Raw genomic sequence first — 6,986 nt, forward strand, 5'->3', positions numbered from 1 at the left:
TCTCCGTATCTCAGACACCTACAAGGATTCACAGAATTGGATTGGGAAGAGAAGGGGAAAGGAGGAAATAGAGGTGTTCTGAGGTAGAAAACAGAGAGTCAAGATTGGGAGAGAATAATCTTCGGTTTAAAGATAGGGCTTCTCTTTTTTTTTTTTTTGTAAGGTTATAGTGTAGTGAAAATGAAAATGAAGAGTAGTAGAGGAGTACTAGAGGACTTTAAAAGAAATAAGAGAAAAAGAAAAATAGAAAATAAAAGAGAAAACGGAAAGGAAAAAAAAGAAGAAAAAAGAAAAAAAAGAAAAAGAAAAAAAATAAAAAAAATAAAAAAAAAGAAAGAAAAAAAAAATTTTTTTTCCCCCTAATTAAAAAAATCGTAAAAATCTATGTAAATGAAAGTTAAGGAGTAATGGGGGAGTAATAGGGAATTTTAAAGGAAAATAAAAGAGAAAAAAGAAAAAATATAAAAAGAAAAAATTTTTTTTTTTTTTTTTCCTTACTTAGAAAAAAAAAAGTAAAAATATATCTAGGAGTTTCTCTGGAGCTGTTGCGGTCAGTGTGGGTTCGGCTCAGTTTCAGATAGCTCCTCGTTCCAGCTTACACTTCTCGATATCTACAGGGCCCTTCCGGTGAAGTCCGTGTTTTCTACAGGGATTTTAATCTGTTGCACCAGTCCCTTCTGAAGCGGTTCCCTTTGTTTATTTGGCTTCTGTTTGCCGGTCTCTTCAGAGCCTCATTTCCGCCCTGACACAGGCGGGCGGAGGTGGACTCTTATTCAGGTAGCTAGTGCCGTTGCGCTGCTGGGAGGGGCTGACGCTGCGGGGATGGGCTGGCGCTGCGGGGCGGGGCTGACGCTGCGGGGAGGGGCTGGCCCTGCGGGGGCGGGATGGCGCTGCCGGGAGGGGCTGACGCTGCTTTCTCCGTCTGCGCTGCTCAGGCTCCCGGCTGTTCTATATGGAGCGCGCCCCGCCCTGCGCTAGGTTCCAGCCCTCGGGTGTTACACTAAAGCGCGGAAGGAAAAGCTGCGCCTGCTCTCTGTGCCTTCCCCGTCAGATCGGTCCAGGCAGCGAGGGGCTTGATGGGCGCACTATCCCCAGGTGTGGCGCACTCACTCCCTTCCGCGGACCCAGTCTCAGTTTCCGCTGGCGCCAGTCGGGTGCGCGCGCCTTCCGCCCTCTGCGTCCCCAGCCCCAGTCCCCGCCCGCGCCGGTTGGGTGCCTGCGCCCTGTGTCTCGCCGCGACCTTCCCCTCCCCCCTGCCTCCTGCCTCCGGCGGGGCTGGGCCGGTCCGCAGCCTGCGAGCTCTTCTCGGGACTTTCTCCGTCCCTTTGTTCTGCTAACGGCCGGCAGTGTGTTCGGACCGGTTAATTTTCTCTCTCTCTCTTTTGGTCTCCCACAGTTCAAGTTGGTACCTCACAGAAGCTCCCTCCGATTGTCCTCAGGGCACTCAGGCCCGGACCCTAGCCCAAGCAAGGCCGCCTAAGACTCCCTTCCCGGGACGGGTCTCCGTCCTTAGCTCTTTTGTCTCACTTTTTATCTTTTATATTTTGTCCTACCTCCTTTTGAAGACAGTGGTCTGCTTTTCTGGGCGCCTGATGACCTCAGCTAGCGATCAGAAGTTGTTTTGTGAAGTTTGCTCTGCATTCAGTTATTCTTTTGATGAATTTGTAGGAGAGAAAGTGGTCTCCCCGTCCTACTCCTCCGCCATCTTGGCTCCTCCCCTACCTGGTTGTTTTTAATACCTCACTTCAGGCCTAGACGTGAAACGGGGAGGAAGGAGTCATGGATCTGACCATGTCCTCTGTCTTCCTCTTCTCCACTCACCCCTGGGGATCTCTGGTTCTTCCCTGCACAATCAATATCCTTCCTAGATCTCAGCCCATCTGCTCCCTCTTCCTGCAATCCCTAGTGAAAGCTGAAGTTCAGGCCACCAATCTTTAAGGAGTTTGAAAATGTAGAAAGCCTTCCTCTGTCATCAAACCTTGCCTCCCAGGAGCCTGCTTTTTGCAAGAGTCCTATAAATATCCAAGCAATTAAGTAGTGTGTCCTAGCCTTCCGCTGAGGGGCTTCCCAGATGGTGCTAGTGGTAAAGAACCCACCTGCCATTGGACTCTGTGGGAGAAGGCGAGGGTGGGATGTTTCGAGAGAACAGCATGTATACTATCTATGGTGAAACAGACCACTGGCCCAGGTGGGATGCATGATACATGTGCTCGGGCCTGGTGCACTGGGAGGACCCAGGGGAATCGGGTGGAGAGGGAGGTGGGAGCGGGGAGCGGGATGGGGAATACATGTAACTCCATGGCTGATTCATGTCAATGTATGACAAAACCCACTGCAATGTTGTGAAGTAATTAGCCTCCAACTAATAAAAATAATTGAAAAAAAAAAAAAAGAACCCACCTGCCAATGCTGGGGACATGAGAGACTCGGGTTCAATCCCTGGATTGGGAAGATACCCTGGAGGAGGGCATAGCCACCCACTCTAGTATTCTTGCCTGGGAAATCCCATGGACAGAGGAACCTGGTGGGCTACAGAGTTGCACAGAGTTTGACGGAACGGAAGCAACTGAACACAGCACACACATCCTTCTTCTGAAGCACTGAAGCCCACTGGTTCATTCAGTGGAGAGTCCCAGGACACCACACTTTAAAGGGAAGAAAAATACATCACTCTTTCAAGTAGGTATCTGTTACACTCTCACCCTTGAAGGAAAACAACTAAAAATATGGATAATGTTTTCTTCCCATACATATTCTTCCAGCACCACTTGCAATAAGTATTATCTTGTGGTGTTTGGGGCTATCATAACTTTGCCTTCCAGGACAACACTCACATCTTGGATGACTTTCAAATCCAGTGTTACACAATCTACTTCCAACTGTTACTTCTTTAGCTCTTTTTCCCACATGAGTGTTGAGTAGTACCCATTGTCTTAGAACCACACTTGGAACTAAAGTATGGCTATTTTATTTTTTAAAAGGCAGCCCTTGTCTCATTTGAGTTTTCAGTGTTCATATCACTTTTATAATTAAAAGAGGAAGTTTTCTTGTTTACCAGTACAGTTTTTCAATGTGATTTCGAAACAAGTTTGCTTTTTGTGCTAGAGGCCTGGCTCCTCAGGTCAGAAAAATTAAAAACTGTCTCAAGCAGAAAATTAGGAAATAGATAGGACTTCCCTGGTGGTCTAGTGGCTAAGACTCCATACTCTTTTTTTTTTTTTTTTTAGACTCCATACTCTTAATGCCTGGGTTCAATCCCTGGTCAGAGAACTAGATCCCACGTGCTGCAACTAAGACAGCGTGCATGCGTGCTAAGTCTTCAGTCATATCTGAGTCTTTGCAACCCAATGGACTATAGCTCCTCTGTCCATGGGATTCTCCAGGCAAGAATACTGCAATAGGTTGCCATGCCCTTCTCCAGGGGATCTTCCCCACTCAGGGTTCGAATCTGCATCTCCTAAGTCTCCTCCATTGCAGGCACTTTCTTCCTCTGAGTTACCAGGGAAGCACATGACTCAGCACAGCCAAGTAAATAAATAACAGTTCTAAGAAAAGAAAATTAGGAAATAGAATTACAGAGGTTTGCGATTCTAAACATTCTACCAGAAGAATCACTCTAGGCCAGAACTCAGCAGAGTGGTGTCATGGAGTAAGTGACTATAATTAAACATGCCCCTAGATTCAGGTTCCAGTTTGGGGTGAGCATAGAGGATGAACACTAGTATTGGGGCAACCAAGGGGCTAAATATGGGGCCAGACACAGGTTGCAGGGAGAAGAGGTTGTGGAGTCCTGGTGGTTAAGACCCCAAACAATATCCTCCATATACTTTTGTCAGATGGACGTTTCCTCAGCCACAGGTCATGAGGAATATTTTGTCCTTACACACCATGAAAACATGCTCTGACAATTGCCAACTGTCAATATCAATGTTCTCATACTCCAAGTTGTATTTCTTAAAATGGAAAATCTGTCCTCTGAGTTGTTTGATTCTTATCACAGGAAGTATTTAAACAGAGGCTGTTGAGGCTTATTATTGAAATGTGAAAATAGATTCGCCTTTTCCAAGCTCTACAGTACAAAGAACAAAAAGACAAAATAGGGATTTGGATTTACAGAAGAAAAATCATGTCATTCAGAAAAAAAGATTTTGTCTGTAAGAATGGGTGTATCTTCAGGATTAGGAAGCGGTTCTTGTTGATTTACTTCTACAATTTATCCACTTCTCTCTTTTTATAACTTCAACAACATAAATATCAAAACATCTCATGCTCCACAAAGAGTATCAGCAAGACATGACTTTTATGTGTAAGCCAGTAAAAGGCCAACTGAAGATTCTTTTCCCACATTTGCCAAGCATTTGCAATAATTTCTATTTTAGGCGCTTCCAGTGATCCAGAGTGGAATTAAAGCCTATGTGCACTGCTTTTGTTTTTGTTTTTTCTAAGAACTATAAATATCCTGTGACTTCCCTGGTGGTCCATTGGTTAAGACTTCACTTGTAGGGGGTGCAGGTTCAATCCCTGGCCAGGAAGCTAAAATCCCACATACCTCAGGGCCAAAAGATCAAAACGTAAGACAGAAGCAATATTGAAACAAATTCAATAAAGACTTAAAAAATAAATTAAAAATTTTTTAAATTTAACTTTAAATTTTAAAAGATTTTTTTAAAAATTGGACTTCCCTGATGACTCAGCTATAAAGAATCTGCCTGCAGTGCAGGAGATCTGGGTTCGATCCCAGCTTGGGAAGATCCCCTGGAGAAGGGAACGGCTACCCACTCCAGTGTTCTGGCCTGGAGAATTCCATGGACTGGACTCAAAGAGTCAGACACGACTGAGCGACTTTCACCATAAATGAAAATGGTCTATGTAAAAAAAATCTTTTAAAAAATTTGTAAATATCCAAAACACCGATGACTCAGAAGAAGCACTCAAAACACTCTAACCCTCTCACACGTCCCTCCTCCAGCTCCCAGGCCAGCAACCACCCAGTATTCAGGCACCTCCTTCATGTCCCTGGAGTAGCAACAGGAATTTCTTGTTCTTACTGTCTTTGGGGAGCATAAGAAATACCCCAAGGGGAGAAACACTTGTTGTTCTAGAGTATCAGTTGCCCTTTTTTGTTCCTCTCTTGTGGCAGAAGAGGAAGCCATATAAAAAGGTGTTAAAAATAGAAGCAGCTGTGGTCACTCATGTTTGGGAAATAGATTTAGAGCGCTTTGTCCAGGTTTTATTGCAGTGTTGGACTCAGAGTTTAAATTGAAATGACAAGTTTTGCCTCTGCTAGCTGTGTGACTTTGGGGAAAAGAGTTCATTACTCTGTGTTTCATGGAGCCCACAAAATAAAAAATGAGGAGAGTAAAATTCATCCCTCCCTGAACTGCTGCATGAAAGTTAAAAATTTAATAGATGTAAAGCTTTTGAAGTAGCTGTATATAAGAAGCACGATATAAATGTCAGCTGTTTTTGTGGTGGTTTGTTCAGGTGGGAATGAAGAACACAGATGGAGCCGGTGTCCTACCCTCTCCTTTGATTTCAGTGTATTTCTTCCTGTTTGGTCTTCAGGAAAACTACTGGCTCATCCTCTTTACCTCAAACCATTCACATCATTCACATTTCCATGCTTAGTTGCTTCAGTCACGTCTGACTATTTGTGACCGCATGGACTGTAGCCTGTCAGGCTCCTCTGTCCTTGGGATTCTCCCGGCAAGAATACAGGAGTGGGCAGCCATTTCCTCCTCCAGGGGATCTTCCCAACCCTGGGATCAAACCTGCGTCTCCTATGTCTCCTGCGTTGCAGGCTCTTTATCACTGAGTCACCAGGGAAGCCATCATTCGCATTTACTCAGCCTTAAAAAAGAATGAAATTTTCCATTTGCAGAAACATGAATGGAATTAGAGGGCATTATATTACATGAAATAAATCAGAGAGAGAAGGACAAATATTGTATGATATCACCTCTATGGATAATCTAGAAAAATAAAACAAACTAGTGAATATAACCAAAAAGAGGAAGCAGACCCACAGATATGGACAGCAAACTAGTAGTTTGAGAGAAGGGAGGGGGCAATATAGGGGTTAAGAAGAAGAGGCACAAAACTATTAGATATAAAATAAGTTACAAGGATGTATTGTACAACAGAAAGAATATAGCCAATATTTTATAACAGTAAATGGAGTATAATCTTTAAAATTGTGAGTCACTCTATTGCATACTTGTAACTTGTATAATATTGTATAGCAACTACACGTCAATTTAAAAAATAAAGGTTGTTTTCATCCAACCTAGAAAATGACTTCCATTCACAGCAGAAGCTTAAACAGAATCTGAAGCCATGTGTTAATTATTCTTCCTATTGAGGGCACAAGGACCCAGGTTTTCAATCTCATTAAATGGCACCATGATGGATAAAACCATCATCCATACAAGAGAGGCTTAAAGACAAGACAGATTTTCCAATCTAAGGATGTGTGACTTATTGCTCTGATTTGAGACTGCTGTCTGTGATTCACAAAGGAGAATCACAGGCAACAGCCTAAAGGAGCCCCTAAATGCAGCTCCTTTAGACGAATTGAATACCAGCTCTCTGAGTCACTGCATTCTGCATCTGTGCACTTTATGCTGCCTTGTTTCTGGGAAGACTGGGCTAAAATTCTCTCATCCAGTCTGCCTTCTCTAACAAGCCATTGACTTTTTCATGTATTTCCTAATGGAAAATAAACACACTTTTCCCCATCTATTTTTGTACTAGTTTGTTTTTTCAAAGGCACCAGCATGCCACATGGATTGGCTCCTTTATTTTATGAATTACTTCTACTGACTGCTAACCTCTTAATAATCTAATATCAAGAATAGGTGAGTTTTTAGAAAACTGGTAGAAACTGATAGAAAGTTTCTGGAAACAAGATAGAGATCAAAGGGGGAAAAGTAAAGGTAATTTGAAAAGTATAAAGCACTGCAATTTAAATAATTACACAAGGACTT

This window comes from Cervus canadensis, chromosome X, assembly GCF_019320065.1.
Source record: "Cervus canadensis isolate Bull #8, Minnesota chromosome X, ASM1932006v1, whole genome shotgun sequence".
In the NCBI taxonomy this organism is placed as follows: Eukaryota; Metazoa; Chordata; class Mammalia; order Artiodactyla; family Cervidae; genus Cervus; species Cervus canadensis.